Raw genomic sequence first — 12669 nt, 5'->3', positions numbered from 1 at the left:
ACCATGCATAGTGTCTGGAAAACAAGAATGGATATCATACACGAACATGTTGATCCCAAGCCAGCGAAGATATATTTTGCTGAAACTATTACATATGTTAGAGATGTGTTCAAGGCTCTTAACGAGCCACCTGAATGGTTGCATATGATTGAAAAATTATTGGAGACTAAACCTTACTAACCAAGCTACACGGGACATGCTGTCAGTCCCGTTTTCAGTACGTGTAGAGATTTGTCTAGTTATGTTGAATTCAGAGATATGAATTCTTGTGTGACGTGTACTTGACAAAATCCGGAAATAAAGAAAAAAAAAGTCCTCGTGGCCTAATGGATAAGGCGTCTGACTTCGGATCAGAAGACTGCAGGTTCGAGTCCTGTCGCGGACGTTGGTATGAAAAATTTTATTTACAGCTTGCCGAACACGCCTTTAACGAAGGTGGCGCAAAATGTCCTATGTGTCCGCGTGGCCTAATGGATAAGGCGTCTGACTTCGGATCAGAAGACTGCAGGTTCGAGTCCTGTCGCGGACGTTGGTATGAAAAATTTTATTTACAGCTTGCCGAACACGCATTTAACGAAGGTGGCGCAAAATGTCCTATGTGTCCGCGTGGCCTAATGGATATAATTCCACTTCCGGCCATCACAGCGAACGGTCGCGGAATGTCTTGCTCCTCAGGAGCGGTTACAGCGGCCCTCGGCCGCGGTTCCCGGTCAACGGAAAAACCTTCCCCGGACTACCAGATGGTTCTACCACAACTTCCTTCAGGTGCAAGTGTTTTGAACACCGTTTTTATTCACGGCGAAGTGAAAGCTCGGCCTTACCGTGTTGAGCATTTCAGGGATGCGCTTTCGCGACTCATGCTGCTGCCGGAAGTGGTGGCCCTCGGGGCTTATCAGATGAATCATGTGTGGGCCGTAACTTTTGCGAACGAGGCGGCCAAAAAGAAGATATTGGACGCAGAAGGATTCCTTGTCAAGGAACACCGTTGCGTGGTCATTGACCCGTGCAACCAGGGTGTCAGGCTCAAGCACTTCTGGCTGCTGCATGGTGTTCCTGACGAAGACGTCAGAACAGCCTTGGCACCGTTTGGAAGAGTAACTGAACTGACGAGGGAGAAGTGGAGGGTCCAGGGCTGCAACGACAAAAGAACCACGACACGGTCGGTGGTCCTGAAACTCAAGCCCGGAATGACAGCAGACGACCTACCACACCAACTTCGTGTTGCGGAAGACATGGCTCTCGTTATTGTCCCGGGCAGAGCACCACTCTGCCTCCGGTGCCGTGGCACTGGACACATTAGACGAGAATGCCGGGTTCCACGTTGTGGGCTGTGTCGTCGCTTTGGCCACGACGAGACCCAGTGCGTGAGAACGTACGCCAACGTTGCTGGCCCAGGCAGGAGCGAGGACTCGTCTGAGCTTCTCATGGATCAGGAGGACGCCGAAGAGGCCGCCAAAGGAGCAGCTGAAGGGGCGGCAGCTTCGTCTGCACCACTGGTTACGAAGACCGCAAAGGTGAACCTGAAGGGGATAGATGAAGGCAATGTGCCGGATTCGGCGCCTCCTCCGGCGAAGGTTCAAGTGACGCAAGCTGGTGCTGAGGCGACGGGCGCGCCTTCAGAAATCACGCCACCTCCGACCAAAGTGGCGGACGAGCCAGTCAGCGTCAGCGACGACATGGACCAGACTTCCGACGCTAAAGGCGCCGGAAAACGGTTGCGTGACGAGGTTGATGACCACAGCCGAGACACCGACGGTGTGGATACCGAAGGACCGACACTGAAAACACCGACAGTCCGACGGTCGACGCTGAAGGTCAAGCCCAACGTGCCGCCAGACAGACGGCCGTCACATGCGCCGCCTCCGCCTTAGCGGTGGTAGTGCCCCGGAAAGAACTTTCAGCACCCGATCGTTGATCGGGAATGATTCTGTGAGGAAGTGGTTTGGCAGACGTCGCCTTCAAGGAGAGGGATATGTTCCCCCAGCATCAGTGTGAGAGCCGCAATATTTCCTCGAAAATTGTGAGTAGGGGCACACATTAATTGTAGCTAACGCAATGGCAGACGATATTAACATCACCACTCCGCTTCGTTTGGCGACATTAAACGTTAGAGGGCTGTCACAGAGGCGAAGACAATGTCAGATTAGCCGCATGCCACTAGAAAAAGACATTGATTTGATGGCAGTCCGAGAAACAAAAATTGAATCTGAGGAAAAAACGAATCGAATGGTTGAAATTTTCAGAACGAAGTACAACGTATGCGTTTGCCACGCGAATGGTAGTTCTGGTGGCTGCCTTCTTTTTATTAGAAACAGTATTGGGATTACAGAGCAGCAAGTAACTTCATGTGAGGGAGGGCGTATGCTTATTTGTGATTTTTCTTTTTCTGGAATGCTTTGGCGGGCGGTGTGTGTATATGCTCCTAATAATGCTCGTGAACGTGAAGAATTTTTTGTTTACCTGAGATCTTTCTTGGTGTGTGACAGGCACGTTCTAGTGTTTGGCGACTTTAATTGTGTGTGCCGGCCGATAGATAGATCGAAAAAGCTGCTCAGTCAAGATAAAAGCGCAACTGTTTGCATGAAATTTTGTGTGAAGTTGATCTGGAGGATGTTGGAAGTGTTCTTGGTTCTGACAGTGATGTGCAATATACGCATTTTCAAGGAGACTGCCATTCGAGGTTAGACCGCATTTATGTGCCTTTTCATTTAGTTCCGTTCCTTTCTAGCTACAGTGTCGAATGCATCAGTTTCAGTGACCATTGCTTGGTAATGGTTACGATAGGTACAAAAAGCAAAGAGAAAAAATTTAATTGGCACTTATGGAAACTTAATGACAATCTTTTGCAGGATGAACTGTTTCTACAAAGAATAAAAGAGAAATTAGAAAATGTTCTCCTTGAAAATGCGGAAAATGTTGTAGAAGCTTGGGAACTGTTTATATGCGATGCGAAAATAATTGCTTTAGAGAGAGCATGCGTGTTGCGGCACAAACAAAAGCAAGAGGAACGGCAAATACAGTGCATGTTAGCATACCTGTTGAACATGGAAAGAGGCGCGGCTGGCACATTTATAAACGATATCAAAGAACTTAAAGCGAAACTTGAAGTCGTCGACGAGGAAAGATATCGCGGCGCCGTTTTGAGAGCACGCGCGGAACGAGTATGGTTGGGTGAAACGCCCACCAAGCGAGCGCTCAGTGACGAGAGGAGACACGCGTTGAGCAAGGAGATAAAAGAAATAGTTTATCAAGGTCAGCTTACATACGACAAGGAAATGATAGAACGTGCTTTTGTGGACCACTATAGTACGCTGCTAAGCAAGAGAGCAAGCGATATCTCGGCGTTTAAAAGTGATTATTTGCCTCTGATGCCGAGAATTGATGGTGAACTTAAGGAAGCCCTTGAACGACCTATTTCTGTAGCAGAAATTGAAGAGGCTATCGATGACCTTAGTGCAAAAAAATCACCTGGACCAGATGGTCTTGGGGCAGCGATATATAAAATTTTCAAGGTTGAAGTAGCACAGGCTCTGTATCGCGTCATAACGAAGTGTTATGAACAAAAATGGACGCCTCCTTCCTTCCGACAGACACATGTGGTACTTATACCTAAAGTTACTGACCCCATAAAGCTTCAATCAGTAGAGGCCTACCGGCCAATAAGTCTAGCCAACATTGATTATAAAGTATTCATGAAGGTGCTCGCCCAAAGCCTTCAGAGTGTAGTGAAATCCCTAGTAGGTACACATCAGACATGCGGTATTAGAGGTAGGACTATTTTTACAAATATACACACAGCACGAAGCATACTTGAATGCTGCGATTTGATGGAAGATCGTGTAGCCATGCTACAACTGGATTTAGCCAAAGCTTTTGACAGGGTGTCGCACGAAGTCCTATTTCTGCTTCTTGAATACGTGAATGTCGGAACAGTCATTTTGGACGGGGTGAAAATGGTTTATAATGGTTGTATAACAAACCTAATTATCAACAACAGACTCAGCAGACGAATTCCAGTACTGTCTAGCATAAAACAAGGGTGTCCGATCTCTGCCTTGCTTTTCGTTCTTTATTTAGAACCTTTCTGTCTAAAGATAATTCATAGCCATAGTATTCGCGGATACACGTTTTTTGGCAGAGAAATAAAAGTGTTAGCCTACGCTGACGACATAGCAGTGTTCTGTCGCGATAAGCAAAGCATTGCAGAAGTAGTGAAGGAAGCCCAATCTTTTTGTAGTGTTTCTGGTAGTGCCATAAGTTGGCCAAAGTGTCTAGGTTTTTGGCATGGGAACTGGCAAGATACGCCAGAATTGTTTTGCAGAATGCCGTGGAGTGTGTTACCTGGCACTTATCTTGGGGTTCCACTCGGCAACTACCGAGAGCCAGTAGAATACTGGACGAATGAGAGGGACAGAATGAAAGAACAAACTAACAAATGGGGAGGCCACAACTTTTCGATGTTTGCAAGAGCCAAAGTGTGTAATATGTTTTTAGTAGCTAAAGTGTTTACGTCTTGCAGGTGCTATGCATGAGCCGATCTTCAGTTCAAAAAATACACAGAGTGTTTGCGGAATTTATTTGGGGTTCAGTATGGGAACGCATGAGCAGATTTAATTTGTTTCACTCTTTGCGCAACGGCGGACTCAGTTTAACTCATTTGTTTTTCAAGCAACTTGTGTCGAGATTTGTTTTCTTTCGTGACCAAAGTGATGGGTTTCTGCGCACGGTGATCCAAGTGAGGTTACGTGACGCTTTGCCCGATTTTGTTCTATCGTCGCGCGCAGTCAAAGCGATGGCACTAAAAGGCTATCTACGCGAAGTTATCACGGCGATTCGTCTTCTAAATGCGAGATTTTCTAGGGAGTACTTGTTTGAAGTGTCACGAAAAAAATGTTGTCGCAGTTTCACCTGGAAGGCGAAGCATCAATTGCGATAGCAAATTTGGAGAGAGCTATACGGAGTAATGATATTAGCTTTATCAGCTGTATAAACTTGGACATGCAGCAGAACCGGCAACGCGCAGAACTGTTGTCGACGCCGTCGGCGTTTTGCCCGCGTTCGCTCAAAATGCCTGCGGCGTTGGTGACTGTTGCCGGAGCCTCTGATATAAATAGGCACTTGGTGCCGCAGCTAAACGTCGCCTCCCTTCCCTCCCCCCCCCCCCCCCGCGACCTTTCGTGCGTGAGAAGAAGGCGCGTTTGCTCTACATATATGGTGATTGTAAAGGAGGAAAGAGACGCCTACTTCTGCAGCCCTTAAGGAAGCACGGCGCAGAACGCGCGTTTGTTCTCCGCCGTGCGTTCACTCCCCGTGAAAGAGCGCGTCCCTCGCGCCCTTTCACTCGCACATACAGCGTTCGGCGGCGCGCGGCGACGATTTCATCTCCATTGACGTCATACGGAACCTCACGGCGACGGCGACGGCGACGGCGACGGCGACGGCAACGGCGACGGCGACGCCGACGGCAGAAATCTGCTTTTGAGTGTCCATATAATTGCTATCGCAATAAAAAATTATATAAGGATCTTGTTGACGTTTTTGTACCTATGCCAGTGTATCGTTCTATGTACAACTTAGGGCCTGAACGTGATGTTCTCAAAAGAGTAAGGAATATGCCTGTAAGAGCTAACACAAAATCCTTCTTTTTCAAGCTCCACACTGACACACTGCCGGTTAAGCCATGGCTAAGGAGCAAGGGTTTGTTTGTCCCATGGTCCGTCAATTGCCTTATATGCAATAAGGAAGAAACAATTGAACATATTTTTCTTGACTGCCACGATGCCCGCTTTCTTTGGGACATTCTGCAGCGAATTTTAAAAAAGGAGCTCCCGATTAGTGCTTTTGGAATAAGGTTCTTGCCATGCGCAGAACCTGACGGTGTGCCGGCGGACATGTTAATGTTATTGTGTATGCAAAGCGTATGGAGAACTCGAATGGCTGTACACAATGCTGATGTACATGCGAGGTCAGCCAGATACTATTTTGTTGAAAATGTTGTTTACACACGGGAAGTGTTGAAAATGCAAAGTGACCCACCGGAATGGCTTCAAGTGTTGGACAGTTTGGCTTCGTTGAAGCCATTTTAACATGACGCTACAGTCTTTTAACGACTGCTTATTTTAATCTCGTATTTATTTGACATGTTGTTTTTGTGTATTTGCCAAGTCGGTAATAAAAAAAAAGTGGCCTAATGGATAAGGCGTCTGACTTCGGATCAGAAGACTGCAGGTTCGAGTCCTGTCGCGGACGTTGGCATGAAAAATTTTATTTACAGCTTGCCGAACACGCATTTAACGAAGGTAGCGCAAAATGTCCTATGTGTCCGCGTGGCCTAATGGATAAGGCGTCTGACTTCGGATCAGAAGACTGCAGGTTCGAGTCCTGTCGCGGACGTTGGTTTGAAAATTTTTATTTACTGTTGCCGAACACGCATTTAATGAAGGTGGCGCAAAATGTCCTATGTGTCCGCGTGGCCTAATGGATAAGGCGTCTGACTTCGGATCAGAAGACTGCAGGTTCGCGTCCTGTCACGGACGTTGGTTTGAAAATTTTTATTTACTGCTTGCCGAACACGCATTTAACGAAGGTGGCGCAAAATGTCCTATGTGTCCGCGTGGCCTAATGGATAAGGCGTCTGACTTCGGATCAGAAGACTGCAGGTTCGAGTCCTGTCACGGACGTTGGTTTGAAAATTTTTATTTACTGTTGCCGAACACGCATTTAACGAAGGTGGCGCAAAATGTCCTATGTGTCCGCGTGGCCTAATGGATAAGGCGTCTGACTTCGGATCAGAAGACTGCAGGTTCGAGTCCTGTCGCGGACGTTGGTTTGAAAATTTTTATTTACTGTTGCCGAACACGCATTTAACGAAGGTGGCGCAAAATGTCCTATGTGTCCGCGTCGCCTAGGATTCCACTTCCGGCCGCGAAAGCCTACGGACGTGGTTATCATGTGCTCCGATGGGGCGGTGTTTGCGGCCATGAACAGCCGCGGTAACAGGAATACTCCAGCTGAACATGAGGATTACGAGGTCATCCTACCGACTTTGCCCACAGGTCGTACAGTTTTGAATACCATATTTTTACATGCTGACGTGCGTGCAAGGCCTTATCGAGTTGAAGAATTCAGGGATACGTTGGACCATCTGGCACTGCTCCCTGAGGTGATAGCCTTAGGGGCATATCAGATGAGCCATGTATGGGCCGTCACCTTCAAGAACGCTGAAGGCGTCAAGAAAGCCCTGGCTATAGGTGAAATGAAAGTGAAAGGTCGCCGCTGTATAGTGGTAGACCCGACGAATCAAGACCTGCGCCTGAAGTTGCATTGGCTGTTGTTCAACGTTCCCGATGAAGATGTACGCGCTGCACTTGCAATGTTCGGCACTGTAACGGACGTCGCGAAAGAAAAGTGGCGAGTGTATGGCATCCAGGAGAAAACCACGACCACGCGGACGGTGAGCATCAAGCTTCATGCAGGCGTCAAGGTCGATGACCTCCCACACCAGCTTCGTGTCGGTGGGGAGTTGGCGCTGCTAATTGCTCCGGGAAGAGCACCAGTGTGTTTGCGGTGTCACACCACGGGGCATATACGGCGAGACTGCCGTGTCCCTCGCTGCACACGGTGCCGCCGTTTTGGCCACGACGAGAGCTCGTGTGTGAAGACATACGCAAGCGTAACAAGCCCAATGGGAAAAACGGACGTCACAGAGCTCGTCATGGACGAAGCTGACGCGGAAGAAGCTGCAGGAACGTCGCGACAAGTGAACCAAAAGGAGATACGACCCATAGACACGCCCTTGTATCCACAAGATAATGGAAAGCAAGGAGACCGGTGCACTGTAGAAGAGACCGACGTAAGGGACGTGCCTGCAAAAATCAGTGTAGGCACTGAAGAGGGCGAACCTTCAACAGAGCCAGCTAGTCAGTTCACGAGTAGCATGGACGTCACGGAGGAAGACAGCAGAGACGCAGTCAGCAAACGAGGACGCGAAGCTGCAACTGACGACTCGGACGGACAAGACGTCGCTGGCGCTGGGGAACCGCCAACGAAAACGGTGGTGACTCGGCGTTCATCATTGAAGCCAAAGCTCAACATTCCACCAGACAGAAAAGCGGTGCTGAAACCGCCAACGTAGCCGCGAGCTCTGGCGCCCAGCGGCTTCTTTGGGACTATGACGATGCTCATGAACGATCAAAAAAGGGTAGTGAGTGGAGCCTTCGGCAACGCGACCCAAGCCGAAGCTCGAGGAGCGCAGACGTCGGGAACAGGTTGGCTTGTCGCTAATGAGCCGCGGATGTTTTGTTGTGCCTTTGCTCGAGAGGTATGCACCATGGCGTACATATTTTAATCTATGGCGATAAATTCGAGCACAGCACTACGCATTGCGACTATCAATGTCCGAGGTTTAAATGCTAGAAAGAAGCAGTACCAGCTGAGTCGCCTTTTCTTGGAGAACGACTTAGACGTAGTTGCAGTGCAAGAAACAAAAATAGATAGCGAGGAACAAACTGACCGCATGGTGCTGCCTTTCCGAGCTAGGTACGATGTTTGTGTTGCCCACGCATTCGGCACATCAGGTGGATGTGCTATTTTCATTAGAAACAGTTTAGGAATAGTTGTTGAGAATGTGTTCATGTGCCAGAGTGGTAGATTTGTTATAGCCAATTTTTCAATGTCAGATTCTGGTTGGCGAATAATCTGCGTATATGCCCCTAATGCCGAAAATGAACGAGACGTGTTTTTTGAACGGCTGAAGCAGTACTTGATGTGCGAGAGACAAATAATTATGCTTCGAGATTTTAATTGTGTTTGCTCAGTGGCTGATCGTGTCAAAAATGTTCCAGTTAAGGAAAAGAGTGCCTCGCGCTTGATCGCAATGGTACAAGAGCATAATTTAGAAGATATAGGACAGGTGTTGTCTAATGGTACCCGGCCAGTTTTTACACACTATCAGCGTGCTAGCCACGCGAGACTGGATAGGATATATGCTTCATTGCAGTTAGTACCAGCATGCCACAGTTATATCGTTAAACATGTGTCATTCAGTGACCATTGTTTGGTGTTAGTCACATTTGGGACGCGCAAAGAGGCTTCACGCTTTAATTGGAAGATGTGGCTATTTAATGACAAGCTGCTACATAATGAATCGTTCGTTGAGTGCGTAAAGGAAAAGTTCGGACAGCTATTGGCAAGGCATGATGACGTGATAGAGTTGTGGGAGCTTTTTAAAGAAGAAATAAAGATTTGTGCAATAGAAAAAGCTAGTGTGATGAAGTACGAAGAAAGAAAAAAGGAGAAAGAAATACAGCAAGAACTGGACTTTATGTACCGAGTAGAGGCCGATAAACCTGGTACGTTCGCAAAGCAGATCAATGAACTTAAGAGTCAACTGGAGCTTATCGACGAAGATAAGTACAGAGGAGCGGTGATCCGAGCAAGGGCGGACAAGCTATGGCTCGGCGAAACGCCCACGAAGCGAGCCTTTGCAGACGAAAAGGCTCACGCAAGGCAAAACGTAATTCGGAAAATAAGTTATAAGAATGAAGTCACCGACGAACAAGCTAAAATACACAGAGCGTTCCTCGAGCACTATAGCGAACTATTTCGAAGAAGTAACGATGTCCCGGAAGAATTCGAACGCGAGTTCCTGGCCAACATGGCAAAACTAGATGACGTAGACCGTGAATATCTGGAAGAACCGATCAGCCAAAAAGAAGTTGAAGATGCCATTGAGGATTTAGCTCGGGGGAAGTCTCCTGGACCTGATGGGTTGGGAGCGGCTTTCTATAAGGCCTTCAGAAAAGATGTGAGCCTCATTTTATTTTTGGTATTTAGTGAGGCGTATAGGCGAAAATATGCACCCCCGTCATTTGGGCGGTCGCATATAGTACTCATTCCCAAGACGGAAGACTCAGAAAAATTGCTGCCGGTTGGGTCTTACCGCCCAATAGCGCTGACTAACGTTGATTATAAAATCTTTACTAAGATCTTGGCAAAGAGGTTACAGCGAGTTATAACACGAATTGTAGGACCGCATCAGACGTGCGGAATCAAAGGAAGATCAATCTACACAAATATTCACATTGCTAGAACCATTCTGGAATGCTGTGATGCGTGGGGTGAACATGTAGCATTGCTTCAACTTGATCTGCAAAAGGCGTTTGATCGTGTATCACATAACGTTCTTTTTTCAGTTCTTCAGTATGTAAATGTTGCTCGGTGCTCTTCGATGGAGTAAAGATGTGCTATGCTAATTGTACCGCTAAGCTTATAATAAATAAGGAAGTAGGCGAGAGCTTTCACGTACGCTCAAGTGTGCGCCAGGGATGCCCTTTAAGTCCTCTACTATTTGCGTTGTACCTCGAGCCATTCTGCAGAAAGATTCTTTATAACAACAGTATTGTAGGTTTTCGTTTACAGTCAACGGAAGTAAAGCTGCTTACATACGCGGATGATATTGCTTTGTTTTGTAGCGATAAAGAAAGTGTCGCGACCGCGGTAAAGGACGCTTTATCTTTTTGTAAAATGACTGGTAGCGTGATAAACTTTGATAAGTGTTTAGGGGTGTGGCATGGAACATGGCAAAGCACCCCACCCATCTGTTTGAATGTGAAGTGGACCGTTGCGCCGACAAAGTATCTCGGGGTGCCGCTTGAGCACTATAAAGAGGCGGGGCAATTCTGGGAAAATGAAACAATGAAGGTGCAAGAAAAAGCAGTTAAATGGGGTGGTCGTAGTCTTTCGATGTTTGCCCGCGCGACGGTCTGCAACCTGTTTGCCGTTGCCAAAGTGTGCTATGTATTGCAAGCATTGTGTATGACTAGAGTTCACGTGCAACGTTTGCATCGGGTGCTGGCAGTGTACGTATGGGGATCCAATTGGGAGCGAACGAGTCGAACAAACTTATTTCGATCTGTCAAAACAGGGGGGCTTGGACTGGCGCATCTGTTCTTGAAGCAGATAGTGTGTCGTTTTGCCTTTTTAAGAGACCAAAAAGACCCTTTCCTGGTTAGAGTGATGCAACTGAGACTAGGTACGGCCCTTCCTGAATTCATTGTATCTAGCAGTGTTAGCAGTGGCCCTATGAGTGGATATTTGAAAGAAGTGATATGGGCATTCCGGTTTCTGAAGGTGCGCTTCTCAATGGAGTACCTCAGCCACGTTCCCAAAAAACGTCTCTATAAAGATCTAATTGACGTGGTATTGCCAGTGCCGCTGTATAGATCGATGTTCAGTGTGGGTAGTGAAAGAAACGTCTTAAAAAGTGTAAAACGTATGCCTGTCAGGCCATCGGCAAAGTATTTCTTTTTTCAGCTGCATTCCAATACACTACCTGTAAAACCGTGGCTTCAGGAAAGAGGTATTTTTATCCCCTGGTCTGTGGATTGTTTACTATGCCACAAGGAAGAGACAATTGAAAAAAAAAAAAGACAATAAGGAAGAGACAATTGAACACGTATTCATAGACTGCTGGGACGCCGTTTTCCACTGGGACGTCATGCAGCGAACTATAAAGAAAGACTTGCCCATAACACCCTATGGCATCCGTTTTCTCCCGACGGAAAATGAAGGAGGAGTGCCGTACGACATGTTTATGCTATTAGGGTTGCACAGCCTGTGGCGCACCCGAATGGCTGTTAGACACCCTGACATAAATGTTCGAAGTACTCGTGAATATTTTATTGAAAGTGTCTGTTACATAAAAGAAGTGTTCGATGCGCAAAACGAAAAGCCAGAATGGATTAGTGTGTTAAACGAGCTTGCGAACCTTAGGCGGTTTTAAAATCTCGTGCACACCAAAGACTGGTGGGCACTTTTACCAATTGTGAAGTGTCGAAATTCTGACTGTATTTTGCAAAAGGCAATAAAAAAAAAAGTCCGCGTGGCCTAATGGATAAGGCGTCTGACTTCGGATCAGAAGACTGCAGGTTCGAGTCCTGTCGCAGACGTTGGTTTGAAAATTTTTATTTACTGCTTGCCGAACACGCATTTAACGAAGGTGGCGCAAAATGTCCTATGTGTCCGCGTGGCCTAATGGATAAGGCGTCTGACTTCGGATCAGAAGACTGCAGGTTCGAGTCCTGTCGCGGACGTTGGTTTGAAAATTTTTATTTACTGCTTGCCGAACACGCATTTAACGAAGGTGGCGCAAAATGTCCTATATGTGTCCGCGTGGCCTAATCGGATTCCACTTCCGGCCATCACAGCGAACGGTCGCGGAATGTCTTGCTCCTCAGGAGCGGTTACAGCGGCCCTCGGCCGCGGTTCCCGGTCAACGGAAAAACCTTCCCCGGACTACCAGATGGTTCTACCACAACTGCCTTCAGGTGCAAGTGTTTTGAACACTGTTTTTATTCACGGCGAAGTGAAAGCTCGGCCTTACCGTGTTGAGCATTTCAGGGATGCGCTTTCGCGACTCATGCTGCTGCCGGAAGTGGTGGCCCTCGGGGCTTATCAGATGAATCATGTGTGGGCCGTAACTTTTGCGAACGAGGCGGCCAAAAAGAAGATATTGGACGCAGAAGGATTCCTTGTCAAGGAACACCGTTGCGTGGTCATTGACCCGTGCAACCAGGGTGTCAGGCTCAAGCTCTTCTGGCTGCTGCATGGTGTTCCTGACGAAGACGTCAGAACAGCCTTGGCACCGTTTGGAAGAGTAACTGAAGTGAC

The 12669-nt window shown here is 47.5% G+C and overlaps 8 non-coding genes across 8 annotated transcripts; all 8 read left to right on the top strand.

The window, feature by feature from the left end:
• Positions 1-312: 312 nt before the first annotated feature.
• On the top strand, positions 313-385 carry Trnar-ucg (transfer RNA arginine (anticodon UCG)). The gene has a single exon. It is a non-coding gene; the product is annotated as a tRNA-Arg (tRNA).
• Positions 386-456: 71 nt separating this feature from the next.
• On the top strand, positions 457-529 carry Trnar-ucg (transfer RNA arginine (anticodon UCG)). The gene has a single exon. It is a non-coding gene; the product is annotated as a tRNA-Arg (tRNA).
• A 5791-nt stretch (positions 530-6320) lies between these two features.
• On the top strand, positions 6321-6393 carry Trnar-ucg (transfer RNA arginine (anticodon UCG)). The gene has a single exon. It is a non-coding gene; the product is annotated as a tRNA-Arg (tRNA).
• Positions 6394-6463: 70 nt separating this feature from the next.
• On the top strand, positions 6464-6536 carry Trnar-ucg (transfer RNA arginine (anticodon UCG)). Its single transcript has one exon. It is a non-coding gene; the product is annotated as a tRNA-Arg (tRNA).
• A 71-nt stretch (positions 6537-6607) lies between these two features.
• On the top strand, positions 6608-6680 carry Trnar-ucg (transfer RNA arginine (anticodon UCG)). The gene has a single exon. It is a non-coding gene; the product is annotated as a tRNA-Arg (tRNA).
• Positions 6681-6750: 70 nt separating this feature from the next.
• Positions 6751-6823, top strand: Trnar-ucg (transfer RNA arginine (anticodon UCG)). The gene has a single exon. It is a non-coding gene; the product is annotated as a tRNA-Arg (tRNA).
• Positions 6824-11875: 5052 nt separating this feature from the next.
• Trnar-ucg (transfer RNA arginine (anticodon UCG)) lies at positions 11876-11948 on the top strand. Its single transcript has one exon. It is a non-coding gene; the product is annotated as a tRNA-Arg (tRNA).
• A 71-nt stretch (positions 11949-12019) lies between these two features.
• On the top strand, positions 12020-12092 carry Trnar-ucg (transfer RNA arginine (anticodon UCG)). The gene has a single exon. It is a non-coding gene; the product is annotated as a tRNA-Arg (tRNA).
• Positions 12093-12669: the final 577 nt, after the last annotated feature.

This window comes from Dermacentor silvarum, chromosome 3 (assembly GCF_013339745.2).
Source record: "Dermacentor silvarum isolate Dsil-2018 chromosome 3, BIME_Dsil_1.4, whole genome shotgun sequence".
Taxonomy (NCBI): domain Eukaryota; kingdom Metazoa; phylum Arthropoda; class Arachnida; order Ixodida; family Ixodidae; genus Dermacentor; species Dermacentor silvarum.
The sequence above is the reverse complement of the archived record's forward strand: the minus strand, read 5'-3'. Positions and strand labels throughout refer to the sequence as shown.